Source organism: Capra hircus, chromosome 5, assembly GCF_001704415.2.
Source record: "Capra hircus breed San Clemente chromosome 5, ASM170441v1, whole genome shotgun sequence".
NCBI classification, from domain to species: Eukaryota; Metazoa; Chordata; class Mammalia; order Artiodactyla; family Bovidae; genus Capra; species Capra hircus.
In genome coordinates, this window is record NC_030812.1 from 95,867,817 (window position 1) to 95,885,033 (window position 17,217).

The 17,217-nt window shown below is 42.8% G+C and overlaps 1 protein-coding gene across 4 annotated transcripts in view; it reads left to right on the plus strand.

Moving 5' to 3' along the window:
• The window catches only part of DUSP16 (dual specificity phosphatase 16), a 107,409-nt gene that overhangs the window by 3,511 nt on the left and 86,681 nt on the right, over positions 1–17,217 (plus strand). The window contains exon 1 of one of the 4 annotated variants that reach the window (XM_018048465.1): positions 13,369–13,813. The exons of 1 other annotated variant lie outside the window; for it this stretch is intronic. The gene's annotated coding sequence lies outside the window, so the exon portion shown is untranslated. Of the gene's footprint in view, positions 1–13,368; positions 13,814–14,819; positions 14,935–15,036; positions 15,140–17,217 lie in introns of those variants that run through there. 2 more of the 4 variants (XM_018048466.1, XM_018048467.1) reach the window with 2 other exon arrangements.

Genomic DNA, 17,217 nt, shown 5'->3' on the forward strand with positions numbered 1-17,217 from the left:
TTTGCATGAAACCTCCCATGGCTCGGAGCAAGTCTCCATGACGGTGTTTGCATACCGTGGGGGTTTTACTCCTCCCCTATGTGCCAATAAGGGTGAAGCGGCCTTCAGATGACGTGATATGTAGTCCATCACTGCATACTCCAAAACCAAGAATCTTTGAACTATGTGAAAGGCTCATACCAGGATTTCACAATGACAGAGGAGGCCAGGAAAGACTAGTCTAGAAGGCAAGATTAAGAACATTGTCTTTGCCCAAGCTCTCATGAAGCCGTCTCTGAGTACTACAGCCACATTGATCTCTCCTGTCTCTGGTTCCTGTACTACTGGGTTGGCCAAAAAAAGTTCCTACAGGTTTTTCCATATGATGGTATAGAAAAACCTGAGCAAACCTTTTTGCCAACCCAATACATATTGTCTAGACTACACAGTTCAGTCCTGGTTGTCTATTGTCTTCTAAAAATTGCTTTGTGTGTTAACAGTGAATTTCCTGAGAATACAGACTACCTCTTGTACTTTTTTGCTGGCCAGTTTTTGATACAGTTTAACCCAGTATGGGCATGAGAAGATTCTCTGCAATAAGTGTTGATGAATTTGTTTTTGGAAATGCAAATTCATTAAAAAAAAAATGGTTTCACCGAGGAAAATTAGAAGACCTGTTTTTTCTTCTTCTTTTTTTGGATGCCGTGGCATGTGGAATCTTAGTTCTCCAACCAGTTAGGAGAGAAAGATGCTCCCCTCCCACCCTCCCCAGTGCCTGAGACCCCATCCTAATTGCCCTTTCCCTTCCCAACCATGAAGGTCATACAGTGAGAGAGGGGAGGAGCATCAGAGACTGGCTGACTCGGATCCTTTATTTTGTAGATGAGAAAACTTGGGGCTCAGGGAAGAGCAGTTGAGGGTGGTGGAGAGAGGATGTGTAAGCTTTGGAGGCAGGCAGAACTGGATTCGAATCCCAGCACTGTCCCTCTTTAGCTGTGATTGTGAGTGTCTCTTCACGTCTTAGAGACTCAATTCCTCATCTTTAAAATGAGGATAACGATGCCTCCCTATGGTGTGAGAATTAAGTGAGATAGTATATGTAAACACAGTGCTTGGGAATAGAGATGCTCAGGACTTGTAGGCACTCTCTTGAATGTCCTGCCCAAAGTCATCAAACAATTCAGTGCTTGCCTCTTCTGATATTCAAGCTTAATATCCTTTCGGTTACATACTAAGACTAGCCTCTTCGCCCCTAGAAAATTAAGATCAATTATTAAAATTTTAAAAAATTACTTTCACTGGAGATTTGGACCCATTTATTTTGAGCTCATTTACATGCCAATAATACTTTGGCCACCTTACTCATTGGAAAAGATCCTGATGGTGGGAAAAATTGAAGGCAGGAGGAAAAGGGGACGACAGAGGATGAGATGGTTGGATGGCATCACCAACTTGATGGATAAGAGTTTGAGCAAGCTCTGGGAGTTGGTGATGGACAGGGAAGCCTGGTGTGCTGCAGTCTACGGGGTCACAAAGAGTCAGACATAACTGATAGACTGAACTGAAATGACAAGCCCACAAAGGTCCATATAGTCAAAGCTATGGTTTTTCGAGTAGTCCTGTATGGATGTTAGAGTTGGACCATAAAGAAGGATAAGCACCAAAGAATGAATACTTTTGAACTGTGATTCTGGAGAAGACTTTTGAGAGTCCCTTGGACAGTAAAGAGATTAAACCAGTCCATCCTAGAGGAAATCAGTTCTGAATATTCATTCGAAGGACTGATGCTGAAGCTCCAATACTTTGGCCACCTAACGCAAAGAGCCGACTCATTGGAAAAGGCCCTGATGCTGGGAAAGATTGAGGGCATAAGGAGAAGGGGCCAACAGAGGACGAGATGGTTGGATGATATCACAGACTCAATGGACGTACATTTGAGCAAACTCTGGGAGATAGTGAAGGACAGGGAAGCCTGGCATGCTGCAGTCCACGGGGTCGCAAAGAGTGGGACAAGACTTAGCAAATGAACAACAACATATACAGTAGAGACAGAAGAACTTAAAAGACAGGAATACTCAATTTCAGAGTGAAATTCAAAGGTATTGAGGTTTTAGCCATTTTCAACTATAGTGTTTGAACTCCTGGTGCTCCTAAAATAGGACTGATGGCCTTTTACCCCTTTAAACAAAAAAAATTCCAGCCTCTGATATATTTACATGCTTTGCTTTGCAACTTGATATTTTTCACCTGTCTTTTTTAAGCCATAGTCTGCTGTCCATTCATCATCAATTGGAGCTAAAGTGAAACACTTTAGCTCAACACTGCTGTTGAAGTTCTTCTAGAGAAATAAAAAATGTGTCAGAAATAAAATGGATATCACTTATGAAAATTAAAGATTGGGAGTTCCTTGGTGGTCCAGTTGTTGAGACCTCACCTTCCAATGCAATTGGTTGGGGAGTTAAGATCCCACTTACCTCATGGCCAAAAAAACCTAAGACATAAAACAGAAGCAATATTGTAGCAAATTCAATAAAGACTTTTAAAAAATGATCCACATTTTTAAAAAAATCTCCAAAAAATTAAGGATTGAGCATAAACTTTTTTTCCATGCTGGAGAATATTCACTGGGATCAGTATTTCTTTGAAAAATTTTAGTTAGCTACTATTTATTGTGTTTGGCTGCAAATATATCTTTCAGTGTGGAGCTGAATCAGGAGTAGACCAGAAGAAAAATCTTAGTGTGAAATACCTCCTAACTGTGACTATTACAATCTCCAGTTGTGGTTGCCAGCCCATCATTTGACGAATCAATTAGGCCCTGCAAGGCAGAGGGAAAAAGCAGGGGCAAACCTCCCTGAAATTTCCTTTTGGTCAGCAGAATAATGGCCTCTCAAAGTCGTGTCCTAATGCTCAGAACCTGTGAATATCAGGCCACATAGCAAGGGAGAATTCCAGTTGCTAATAAGCAGATTTAACAATGCAGGAGTATGCTGGGTTGTCCAGGTGAGCCCAGTGTAATCACAAGGCTCCTTAGTAGGGGAAGAGCAGGAAGAGGAGAACCAGGGGAGAAGGCTGAGGATGTGAGAGGAACTCAATCTACTGCTGCTGGTTTTAAAGATGGAAGAAGGGACCAGGAGCTGGAAAGGACAAGAAAATGCATTTCCCCTGGAATCTCCAGATGGGAACACAGCCCTGCCGACACCTTGACTTTGGCCTACTGACACCCACTTTAGAATTCTAGCACTATAAGATAATAAAGAGGCTTCCGTCGTAGGTCAGTTGGTAAAGAGTCTGCCTGCAATGCAGGGAGACGTGGGTTTGATCCCTGGGTGGGGAAGTCCCCTGGAGGAGGGAATGACAACCCACTCCAGTTTTCTTGTCTGGAGAATCCCATGGACAGAGGAGCCCAGCATGCTACAGTCTATGGGGTCACAAGAGTCGGACTTGACTGAGTGAACAAAGATATTAAATCTGTGTTGTTTTCAGACACTGTTTGTGGTTATTTGTTTACAGCAGCAATAGAAAACTAACAGTCTCTCCAAACAAAGGCCATCTTGCCCCAAAGAGCCTGCCTTGCTGTTGTTTAGTCGCTAAGTCATGTCTGACTCTTTGTGACCCCATGGACTGCAGCACTCCAGGCCTCCCCGTCCTCCACTGTCTCCCGGAGTTTGCTCAAGTTCATGTCAGATCCTGCCCGGCATTCTGGAATTTCTCACAATCACGGGCAACAAAATTCCAAAGAGATTGAGACAGAGGGAGAGGCCGAAGACCAAGGTCAAGGGGGCAAATGGGTCAGCAGTTGGTAGAGCGTGCTTCTCATGTTTGGCATCATAAAGGAAGGAGAAGACGTATAAATACAACTTATAACCTACAGGAAAGATAGGACTAAGAGCCATACTTGGTATTTATGTCACATTTTATAATGTGTAAAGAGTTTCACTTAATGTTTCCATTTAATCCTCCCATCAGTTCTATGAGGTCGAAGTTTTTATTTTCTGTTTTGTAAACAAAGCTGAAGCTTAGAAAACTAATTTTTCTTTTTTCTTTTTTTGGCCGCACCACATGGCTCCTGGAATCTTAGTTCCCCAACCAGGGGTCGAACCCGGGCCCTCACCAGTGGAAGTATGGAGTCCTAGCCACTGGACTGCCAGGGAATTTCCTAGAGTTACTTTTTATAAAATCAGATAATAGTTAAGTAGAAGAGTCAAGAGTCACAGATTTGATTCCAAAATCCAGATGTGTCACTACTTTGACATGTCTTACCCAGAGAGCCATTCAACAAGGAAGTCAGTTCTTACAGAGATTGCTCATCACTCAAGGTCATTTCTCTAATAAATGGAGGCCATGGGGAGAGGGGCAGATAATACTTTGCAGTGGGTATCCACTCTTCATAGCTCCGCTTATAAATATAATCTTCCTAGAACGTACCTGTTGTCAAAAACATCACTCGGCAGTGGTGGCTACTTGCTGAATATTTTAAATTCACTGACCACCATGAACCTAAATTTCACATGTCTAGATTATAGCTCAACCCCACCTCCCCCACCTCAATCTGACCTCCACCCTGACTTTCCTATTTCTTTTAAGGGTTTCATCATTAACCCAGTCATCTAGATTCAACATCTATAAAAACAATAACAGCTAACCCTTACTGGGAATACATTCCAGTGATTGTGCTAAGCATTTTAGATGTCATCCACTGAGTCCTCCCAACAATCCTATGAGGAAGGTACAATTGTTAACCCTATTTTACAGACAAGGAAATTGAAGTTTATATAAATTGCCCAAGGTGACACCTTACCATCATCTTTAGTGACTTATCTTCTTCACCCTTCAGAGCTCATGAGTCACCAAGTCCTCTTAATCCTCCCTCTGAACTATTTCTTGTATTTGTTGCTTGCTTTCCATGTCCATTGCCCTGGTACCAGCCTTGGCTCTTTTTGACTCACGTCTGACTTGTCACTATAGCTCAGTATGGGCTCTCTAGCTCTATGGTCTCCTTGCTTAGATCTTTCTAACATGCTTTTGTCAGATTAAACCACCTAAAATCCAACTTTTATCCCATCCATTTCTCAGTTCAAACTTTTAAATTGGAGAGGATACATCCAAATATTCCCAAAGGTTATCCTTGGACAGTGTGATGGTGGCAATATTTTTTTGAAAAATCAAATAACTTCATTATATTAAAGTTAAAAGAAAAAAATGGTTAAAAACTATAGGTTGAAATCACAGGGCAAGATACATAATAAAGATGAGCAAACACTGTACCCTTTAACTGTGTAGGTCAGACTTCATTTGTTCCAGCATCGAAGACTTCTCACTGATCATTCCAAATACATAATTCCATTTTTTACAGGCAAATCTTTGCATTTTAAAAAAGTTACCGAAACTACTTACTGTTTCCATAATTTATAAATTTCATTTCTACTGGCAAAACAACAAATGGATATGGCAAAAGAAAAGCTGAATCAAAATACCAACAAAGGATATAACAATAAAAAACTGTCTGAGACTAAATGATGAGAATGAGATGCTTATAAAAATTAACTAGTACAATGACTGGGCTGAGCAGGCACTCAGTAAATATTTGTTACCAATCCCTGGTAAAGAGAGCAAATGAGTACTCCTTAACTAGTAAGTTTAAGATGAGTTAACTAGTTCAATAACCAAGGAGCAGTGAAAGGCACTTCAGATTATTACTTATATATATTTGCAACTCATCTTCTTTATTAAGTGGCAATCTGTCATAACTTATAATGCCATTATAAGCGTTGAGGGAAGTTTTTCAAGGAATCAGAGACCTTTAATGCTTTGCTTTTCAATAGAAAATTATGATATTTGTATTGTTGTTAATAATGAAAAGTGAGAAATCTAACAACTTGTGTGTGCGTGCGTGTTCAGTCATGTCTGACTCTTTGTGACTCCACAGACAGTAGCCTGCCAACCTCCTCTGTCCATGGGATTTTCCAGGCAAGAATACTGGAGTGGGTTGTCATTTCCTCCAGCAGGGGATCTTCCCAACCCAGGAATGGAACTTGACTCTTCTATGTCTCCTGCACTGCCAAGCAGATTCTTCACCACTGCGCCACCTGGGAAGCCCAACATAGTTGACCTCAGAATATTTTAGCATTCTATACAATAAAAAGAAAAAAGCTTACAAAATGCTAAAATTGTATGTCAACATGTTGAGTAGTGTTTGCTCAAGTTCCATACTTGAAGTAAAATCTTAAGGATCAAACTCTCCAAATGTTAAGGCATAATGTGACCCAACCCACAGCAGTGAATATATTTTTCTATGTCAGTTAAACGGTTCTCAGTTAAATGTCAACCCCCCTCCCCACAAAAAAAAAAAAAAACAAACCCAACAACAACTTTTGTCTCTCTCCCAAGCATAACCATTGAATAAGGTGATTTACATTTTCTTCTTTACCCTTTTTTTATAATCAACAGACTTTTAGCAATGGACATATATTGCTTTATAATAGAAAATAAGGCCGATAAAGCATAATTTTGATTCTTGAGAGTCCCTTGAACAGCAAAGAGATCAAACCAGTTAATCTTAAAGGAAATCAACCTTGAATACTCATTGGAAGGACTGATGCTAAAGCTGAAGCTCCAAGATTTTGGCCACCTGGTGTGAACAACCAACTCATTGGAAAAGACCCTGATACTGGGAAAGATTGAGGGTATGAGGAGAATGGGGCGACGGAGGATGAGATGGTTGGATGGCATCACTGATTCAATGGACACGAGCTTTGGCAACTCCAGGAGATGGTGAGGGACAGGGAAGCCTGGTGTGCTCCAGTCCATGGGGTTGCAAAGAGTCAGACATGACTAGGCAACCGAACAGCAACAATGAAGCAAAATTTTAGAAAAGGAACCAGATTATTGATCATTCTCTGCTACTTAAAATAGAAAAGCTAATTTTTTTGATCCAGGCCCTGTTGCAATCTGGCCCCCGAATGCTTTCCAGGCTTATTATTTATGTACTGTTGAATACAAATGTTCTGCTTCAGTTAAACTATTTTAAACACCTTTTCCCTGCTGTGTCTCCAACTGTGTGTTTTCTCTTCCTGGAATGGGCTTCCCCTTCTCTTTTAATATCCCAGTTAACACTATTGTTCAAGATCTAAGTCTGTTCAATGTGCAGCCTTTCCTAAAAAGGAAGAAGTCAGTCTGTAGTGAGTATCTGCCCTGTGGATTATGCAGTGTGCTTGGTGTCTTCCTTGGTATTCATTTGAACCTCACAACAGCTCTGGAGAGTTGGTATGAATAACCGATGGTACCTGAATAAGCGATTTTTAGATGGGTTTTTCCATTTTACAAGTAAGCGAGTGTAGGTCTTAATGTGCTCCCTGGTTTTCTGGACTGACAAATGACAATGTTCAATAATAATGTATTATTATAAATGTAAGCAATACCTTTAGGAACAGTCTTTAGTAATTGAACCTCTTGCTCAACAGTGGTTAAATAGCAAGATAGAATATTCTGCTTGTGTTGTCATGTCCAACTCTTTTGTGACACCCATGGACTGCAGCCCACCAGACTCCTCTATCCATGGGAATTCCCAGGCAAGAATACCGGAGTAGGTTGCCATTTCCTCCTCCAGGGAATCTTCCCCACCCAGGGGTCAAACCCACGTCTCCTGTGTCTCCCATGTTGGTAGGCAGATTCTTTATCACTGAGCCACCTGGGAAGCCCAAGGATATTCTTATTAAATAGCCAAATACCATTTTGATTAAAAAGTACTTTTAAAAATTTGTGTAAAGCCAGAGTTTAATGTATTGAAGAAAAAGGTCTAATTCTCTTCAGATCATTGAGTTTTAGGACCATCTCAAATCACGACTATAAAGAAACTAAAAATTAAATGGAATGTAAAAATAAACTAGTATCACCATGTTAATCCAATATGGAAACAACCAGCTCCTTTGTACAAGGTATATACTGGGTTTTTAACCCTCGTAACAACAGTGGAGGAAATTGAGGAGGTCAGTAGGATCTTTGTGGGACTGAAATGTTCTCCATCTGCCTGAAGCTGGGTAGGATGCTTTTCACTTCCTTTTAACAGTTTCTATTGCCTAAGAATGCACCACTAGTTAGGGACGAAACTGGGATTAGAAGTTTCTGAAATGATAATTTCTATTTCACTGTTTCCACTTCCTTCCTTCCTTCTCTTTCCCTGGTGAACTCACTGCCATCTTGCCTCTGCGAGATCGTCTTTGGTGAAACCATCCTCTTCAGAGTCACTTATCTGCTAAGTCAAAGGAAGACTTTTTTTTTAACCGTATCTTTTTAAGCTATTAACTCACTGGAAACACACTCTTTCCTTTCTTGAGATGCTCTCTTCTTAGCTTTCTGTAACAGCCACACCCACTGCTTTTCTTTCTACTTTTCTGCGTCTCTACACTCTTGATTCAATCCTGGGATTACTCATTTTAAAAATCCTTGCCAAATTGATAAATGAAAAATCATCCAGTTTTTGTAACTTGCTGTGTCTGTTTACATATCTGCTACACAAAGATCAGATATACACTGATAACAGTGTTGTTGCTATTTGTTGGTTAGATGTCTTAATTTGACGTTGAGGTTTTTCATCTCTTTCAGAGCTGGGACTGTATGATTTTGAACTTGTTCACCTCCCTCCTTTCTGCCATTTCCTTAAGAATGAGCAGGTATTGGGTGGGCCAAACAGTTCACTCAGGTTTTTCTGTAGTCTCTTGTTTAATTTAACTGAGTGAGATTGAACACTTAATTCCCACTAGACTTTTTCAAGTACGATATGTGGTCCAGATTTTTCTGATGTGGAGCACAGAGCTCTGTACTGGATGAAAGTAAACCTGTTTCTAATCCCAGTTTCATCCCTAACTAGCTGTGCATTCTTGGGCAAGCCACTTAATCTCTCTGGACCTTCGATTTCTTATATATAAAGTGAGTGGGATGGTATCAGGTAATGACCTAGGTATCTACTAACTTTCATATCACATAGGTACAATTTTCTTCCCAGAACTTCCTTCAGAGGCAAACTCAGAATATTCTCTCCTAATTCTGACAGAATTGTGTCTCCTCCAAGATAATATCACCTCTTTGAGGCAGAACCTGCTTCCTTCCAGAACTATAATTCATTTGTGCAGGGCAACGAACCCTAGGACAATAGTAGCAGCTACTGTTCAAAAAGACACAGCCAAGACTTAAAGGTAAAGTAGGTCTTATTTAAATGTATACCGATAAAACGCTTTGAAAATCTGTTGAAAGTTAGGGACCACAGGAAAACATACATAAACATATAGTACACAATTTTAGGGGGCTCCTAGACCTTCTGAGGACTTCCCTGGTGGCTCAGACGGTAAAGCGTCTGTCTACACTGCGGGAGACCTGGGTTCGATCCCTGGGTCGGGATGATCCGCTGGAGAAGGAAATGGCAATCCACTCCAGTACTATTGCCTGGAAAATTCCATGGACAGAGGAGCTTAGTAGGCTACAGTCCATGGGGTGGCAAAGAGTCGGAAGTCCATCCATGTACTCTGTAAGAATCCATGAACCCTAAGCTAAGAGTATTTGATTTGGGAACATTAAAGGGATCCCTGCAGATTAACAAAATTATCAAAAATGCTTACTTCCCATTGGAAAAGGGAGCTGTAAAATGAAAAAAATATGTACAGAATATTATTGAAACTCTTTGCAAAACTAAACTATTATGCTTACTTGTAAATATCTTCTTCACAAATCAGGTCCTGTGCTAACCTGCTTAAATCTCCCACAGCAGAATGCAAATTCCTTTCTGTGCATTATAAAGGCCTGTATGGTCTGGGCCCTAGTTTTGTACTTTTGAGTGCCACTGACCTCCCTTATGCTCTGGAAACATTACCAGCTCTCTACAAGTCACACTGTTTTTGCTGAACAGTCTCAGAGTGACCTGCTGCCTCTGCTCAGACCACATTCCTGGTGGCTATCCTTCAGGCTTCAAGTGTCCCCTCCTCCTAAATGCCTCTCCCAATTACCTTTAACTCCTCTTCAACATGCGCTATCACAATATCCAATTTCTCCTGTAGAACTGGTCTTGTTACAGCCCTGGCTGTTTTTGTCTTCTTTTCCCATTAGAATGTTAGTTCCTTGAGAGATGGAACCTTGCCTCTCTTATTTATTCCCAGAGCCAAGGACAGATTAAAACCTTCAGGGGGTCTAAGCACTAAAGATGATGGTGCTCCTCTTCCATCTTTAATTCTAGCTAAAATATTTGATGCACCTCCCTCATGTTAAACTCTAACTAGAACCAGTACTAAACTGTATATTTACATGTACTGCAACAAAGACAGCTTCTTCCCAAATGATCTGATTCTAAGACCTCAGAGCCTCTGCTTTGCTGGTGTCCTAGCCTGCCTTTGGGAAATCAAGCACTCACTCAATCCTTTAAACATACTGGATGCAGTTTTAGGTTAAGTTGGCTATGCTTACCAAAAATACCTTGCTGGGATTCTGATAGAAACTGTGAAATCTATAAGTCAATTCTGGAAGAACTGACATATTTACTCTATTGGGTCTCCCAAGCCATGAATATAGCAAGTCACTCCAATTACTTAGGTCTTCTTTAATGTCATTCATCAGTATTTTATAATTTTCAGCATACAGATCCTGCACGTGGTTTGTTATATTTAAACCTAAATAGTTCACATTCTTTGCAGCAATTGTAAATGGTACTATTTAAAATATCTTTGTTGTTGGCATGCATAGAAGCTCTCTCAGTAGAACAAGAAGGCAAATACTCTTTAGTGAAGTAAACTTGTTCAGTGTTTATTTGCTGGACTAGTAACAAGCTATGTATTGAACCATTCATGTACCTCTTTAACGTGCTTCTACATTTCAAATTTGGCCTAATTCTTAATTGCTACACCCCAGTCCCTACTATTATTAGAGGGGTCTACTCATCCCTCACCTGAATACCTTTTATGCAATCCATCTCCTTGTCTGCTCCACCATTTCCTATCTATAATAGTCCCTCTGCTGAACCCTCTTACACCAAACTAAATCCTAACGATCCTTCCAGCATGAAGTCAAAGAGCTTAAGAAGATGCTTTCCCTGACAACCCAGCCAACATCACTCCTTTTCTCTGCTGGACTCTACTTTTTTTTTTTTTACTTAAAAAATTTATTTATTTATGTTAATTTGAGGACAATATCTTTACAATATTGTGGTGGTTTTTTGCCATACAACGACATGAAGAGTTCACTGGACTCTTTAAACCAATATTGTATGCCACTCAATCATTAATTTGGTTTTTAATTGGTTTTAATTTGTGTTGTTTCCCTAATTAGATGGTATAGAGCGGGAGACTCCCATAATAGCACACACATGGAAGGTGCTCCAATTTAATTGCGTCAATGAAGAAAGAGGAGAGAGAGGTTTCAAGATGTGTCAGAATAAGGCGACTGGAGCTGCAGCAGGTAAAGAGGTCTTTCATCCAGGCAGGATCCATCTTTTCATCCAATAGATCCAGGATCTAGTCTAGGACAAGGATTCTCTCTCTTTTCCTTCCTTCTTCCGAATCTCAGCTCCTCAACTAAGCAGACTGGAGATGCAGATCCTCTCCAACGCTCTCTTCAGTAACTGTTCTGAAAACAGCAGGCAGTCGAATTTTAGGTTTCCCGTGAGAGCGTAGGTTAGTAATAACTTTGGAGCTGCAGTAACATCCCCCGGCCACCAGAGGACAGCGTGCCGCGGAAGAGATCTTCTCGCCCCTGCAGAAGGCTTAACGAGGTCAAAGGCATAGGCAGAAAGTCGGCTCTGCATCTGTGGCCTTCAGCTTCTTTAACTGCCTCAAGGGCTCCCTCGCGCTCCCCTCTCTAGATGGACTCCTTTTCCTCTTCAAAAAGATGGGCCGGAAGTTCCTAGAGGCTTACTCTAATACTGACCTTAAATGATTATAGAAACGAATGGGCTTTAGCTGCAGGATTTAAAGGCAAAAAAGAAGTATGACAAGTTCGCTTTTCTAACAATCCTCATCCCCCCCGCCCCCAACATGCTTCTCAGTTATTTTGGCAATCCAAAAAAAACCACAAAAAACAAAAAACAAAAAACCCACAGAAAACAAGACGACAAAAAGCCTCAGGCAATGTCCAAACGGACATTTCCCAACAAAGATGTCTTCGGGGAACCAACGTCCCAAATCTAGTTCATTGCAAATGGAATATTTTATTCTTACACACAAATTCTGGCTCATGAAGCAGTCCACTCGGAGTGTGCTTTTCCGTCATTAATCACATCTCTGTTATGTGATATCCACGTGAGTACTTCTCAGTAGAAGCAGCTTCATGCTCAAATGCTCAAAGAACACTAGAATAAAGCTCCGATTGTCCTACTCAGTGATTCCAAATCCTCGTGTGTCACCAGCTCAGGTCTCTATTTCCCAAAGTGTGTAATGCCGTTTCAAAACAAAGCTATTTCAATCCCAATTTTAAAAGGCACGAAGTGTGTAAAGTAAAATCAACGGGGGTCTTGCACCTCCCAAAAGGTGAACCTCTGGTCTGACTTACAGACGATTCTGTGCTGCCCAAGCACAGGGCACACAGTGCTTGAAAAGGACACACTTTTCAAGAGCATGTTAGGCTACTCGTGCTCGTTACTTTTACAAATGTAAATAGAAATAAGTAAAGAGAAGCACAGTAAAATCATAAATGTTAGGAGCATTCTGGTGGGGGCTTTCTATGACAAACAGAGGGAGAGCTGACTGCCTGACCACCTGAGCGTGATTTTTCTTAAATTATCTGTAACTTATCTCTCCTAGAGCCCGCAGTGTCCTGCATTTTGGACTCGTCACTTTTAAAAGATTGTAATTCTCTCAAATCATTGTTTGCTTTTCTTCACCCTGGGGAGGCAGCTGGAAACAGCCCAAAGAGGAGGAAAAGGCTCTGCGCCTCGCTGGGGCGGGAACCCTGAAATACCTGTTGGGGCGCAGCCCTACGCGGCCGAGACCCGGCTCGAGGGTCGGGGATCGGGGGCCCCGGGGGCAGCCGGCGCGAGAGCGCGGAAGGAGGAGGCCGCGGGGCCGCCTCCCCCGGCCACCCGGCTCCTCCCAGCGGCGCCCGCGGAACCTGCCCCGGAGTCGCCGGGCCCCGGAACGGAACGTGACCCGACCCCTCCCCGAGCGGCCGCGACCAGGCGCCGAGCCGCGCTCCGGGTTCGGGCGGGCGCACGGCCCCGCCCGTCGCCCACCGCCCTGCCCTCGCCTGTCTCCTCCTTTCCCCCGGGCTCCGCTGAGTTCATTCACTGGGATTGGTTTCAAGTGACGCCATCTCTTTATTTTTAAACCAATGACCTCATCCGCGCTTGAAGTTTCCTGACCAGCGACTCTTTCTCTTTCCCCCCAACCCCCCACCCCACCCCACCCCCGCCTTTCCCCCTCTTTCTGGGTATCTCTGTTTGGGGCGGGGGGGCTCTGATCAGTTTTCCAAACAACTATCATCACCTCTCCCGACCCCCTCCGCGTCCCCCCCCACCTCCCCAGGTTCCTCGCCCCTTTCAACACTGTTTTTTCAAGGCTGATCGGGGGGTTAGTGGGGGGGGGGGAAAGAGTGAAGAAAAGTTGCAAACGTCTCCTCGCTTCCTAAGCCTCCCGCCCCCACCCGCCCCTCCGAGCAGGAGAAGATAATATAGTGAAAAGAAGAGGAGGCGGAGGAGAGCGCGACGGGACGGACGCGGGCGGGAGCGCAGCAAGCCCTCCCGGCTCCGCCGCGGCGCCTCGCGGGTCCGGGAGGCGAGGGGGCCCCGCGGGGAGACGCCGTGACAACTTTCGTTTCCCCCCGCCCCCCCGAGGGAGCCGCGAGGTCTGCGGCCCCGAAAGTAAGTGGGCGCGCGGACGGCGGGGCGGGTGGGCGCGGGGCCGGGCTCCCGCCGCGCCGGCAGCATGGACGCCGGTCCGCGCGTCCCGCCGGCGCTGCCCTCCGGGCGGCCGGGCCCGGGGTCGAGGGCGGGGTGGGGGCGATCGCTGCCCCGAGGGGCGAGCGCGTGGGAAGCGGAGGCGCAAGGGGTGTGTGTTTTGGGGGGGGGGCCGGCCCGGCCCGCGCGGGGTCGGGGCGGCGGCGGCGGGTGCGCGGGCTCGGGCCGAGCGGACCGGGCGGCCGGCTGCCGCCGCCAGGAGCCGCCGCCGGACGCGGTCCCTTCGCGGGCCAAGCTGCTCACTTCCAGGCGCGACTGTTACACAACTCGCCTGCCAAGAGGGGCCCCGGCCTGACTGTCCCCATTATCCCCAGCTCGCCTTCCATGTGAGCGGCTGGGCCACCTGAGTGGTGACCCGGCTGCGCTCTTCAACCCACTCGCTTCCTCCGGGGACCCCCCCTCCCCCCGAGGCCGGGTGTTGGGGGACCCGGTGCGCCAGGGACTTTTTTTTAATTTACACCAACCGTAAAACGTGAGAAAGGAAGAAGCCCCGGGAGATGAGCGAAGGTCTGTGTATATCATGTGCAGTTTCATGGAATGAAACACAGGGGAGGAAAATATTTATGCAAAACGGAAGTTTTCAGGTGCAGCTGCGTTTATTTCCTTGTAATTACAACAGCAACTACACGGTTATTGTGTTTTCTCACTTGAGAAAACTACAAATAGATATTTAAATGAATGGATCCTGCAAAATCCTAAGGAAACGTATCAAACCTCAACTTCAACCGTCCTAAATAATAATCCTAGGAGTCTCAACTCGTTTGGAGAAAGCACACCTCCAATCAGACCGTGATGAATAAAGTGGAGAGAGGAAAAACCTGTTACATAATCTCATTTGCCGTGGGGTTGCAGTACCGGCCCCTGAAATCAAGGGGAAGTGAGTTAAGATGCAGGGTTTTTAAACCTCTCTGAAGGTTTTATTTACCCACTCTCCCGGCTGCCTCTTGTGCTTTAAAAGATTATAAGTAAATACTCTGCTCTTACAAGGGAACCAAACCTATCAAACCTGTTTAGAAAATGACCAGGTATGTTTCTTTCCTTTTTCCTGTGTGTGTGTGTGAAATTTACCATCCATGAAAGACCTTATGACTAGTATTTGGGGAACCTAGACTGTCAGAAAATGCGTCTTTAAGCCACTCATCTTTTGAGCGCACATAGGTGACAACTGTTTTCCTCAGAGGATTTATACTATTCTGAACTCCATCAAGAAAAGATATTTTTGAAGTTAAGGTAAATTTTTAAAAGAAGGAAAGAATTCTTACCTGTTGAATCAGTCATTTGTGAATTATTTATTTTTCCTTGAGAAATGGTGTGTATGGGTGGACAAACAGCTTGGGAGGCCGTAGTTAATTGAGACTTGTGCTGCAGCCTGGAGAAGGTACATTGAAAAACTAAGAATTTGGGGCTTTGTCGGGGTATATTAGTCAAAGTGTGACTAGGCATCCTGAGTTTGTTTTTATACTTTAAGTAAAGTTCTGGAACTTAACTGAGTTTGATGACTGTGAAATCTTGTTTAAAAAAGTTTCGGGGAGTTAACATTTAACATCCTATAGAAAAACTTGGCCTAAAAGACACCAGCCCCAAAGTTGGCTTTTAGGTAAAATAATTTGTACTTCCCAAAGTTCTTTATGAGGGGGAACCGCAAAAATGAGTTTATTCTCAATTCTGCTGGTAATATGGTGATTAGCATGAAAAAGAGTAGGTTCAATCTCTATATAAATGTGCATTTGAATGTAAAATAATTGAATACCTGTAAAGTGAAAATAGTCATGTAAAATTGAGGATCAGGGATCTCTTTGGCCAAGAGCTCAATGGCAGAAGCTGAAAAGTGGAAAAAAGAGAAGAACCTGTTAACCTAGTTCTTCTCCTTTTTCTTAAACATTAGAAACTCATTTGTGGAGGTGAGGCAGCAGCAATCAAGTGTGAGATTGTGCAGAATTTAGGCTGGGGTCAGGAAAAGGGGCCAGGGTTGATGTATGAGTTTGTTTTGATGCTCTTTTCTATAAATGCCCGTATTGAGAATTTAATTTCATAGTTTTTGGCCTGTGGGATTATATATTGACAAAGATGACTTGCATAGCTGTTTAATGTTTTTCTATTTTTCAGCCAATCATAATAACCCACTAATATAAATTTGCTAGAATTACCAGTGTAATTTATCCTAGAAACCCAACTTTTCCTGGAGTAGCTTTAAAAAAAAAAAAAAAGAGTCTTCTATCCAGTGTTATTTGAACTGAAAATTTCATTAGACATTTAGTGTTATTACAATGCTTTTCATTCTCAAGCAAATGGTACTTTAAATTAAAGAAGTAAATTAATATAGAGTAAGCTGATTTGGATCAGAAGCCCAGGAACAGGGAGGAAATAAATCAGAGGAAACAGAAACCAGATTTTATGATAGTTTTCAACAGATTGAAAAAATGAGTTAAAGACTTCATAGGAAAAACCTCTGTTGATATTTGATTGGCTTTTTGAAAAAACTGCATCAGAATTTAAAATTGAGACAGATATTCCACCATCGTAAAAGAAAATGTTACTAACAGTGATGGCTTAAGCAAAAACTTTAAGTAAATCTTGCCTAAAGCCACATGGTATATTCCAAAGCCAGATGTCAGATTTTTTTCTGATTTTCTTGTGTTGTGGATAATCTGATATTTTTGTACATTTCATTTAGCCCAAATAACCAGGGTTTAGTTGGCTTTGTGAAGGGATGGCCAGATTTAAAGAAGCAGGCTCAAGCTTTAAGAAGAGGCCAGTCTCGTAAACAAGCTGACTGAAAAGTTTGAAATCTGATCAAATAAGTGACTAGAGGAACCAGGAGTGGCTCAGAAAGGAGGGTCTAAGGCAGATTACCAAGGACAGGTACAAAGCAATAAGGAAAGCTTGCCAGGGCTATGATCAGGAAAGAAGGAAATGGGATCCATCTTGACATGAAAGGAAAAAGGCATAAAAAGAAAAAATACCCTTCAGTACCTCAGCAACAGGAAGAAAATAATGAAACTCCAACTTCCTTCTTGACTGGGGTTAGATACTTCACTTGAAGGTATCACCAAAAAAGTCACAAGATTTTTTTTTTGTAATTACATACAAAAATTAATCTTGGGGGAGGGATGGATAAAGTGAATTATGAGCAGTTATAATTACATATATGAGAATGTAAAGCTTGAAGTTGCCAAAAATAAATTTAAACTAGAGCGGAACCACTGCAATTTCAGTTGAGTTATTGGAAAGGGAGGGTTAGGTTATAAAAAGGTGAAACTATTAACTCAATTGATTTCTGGATTAATTATAGGTATGAGTCAGTCAAG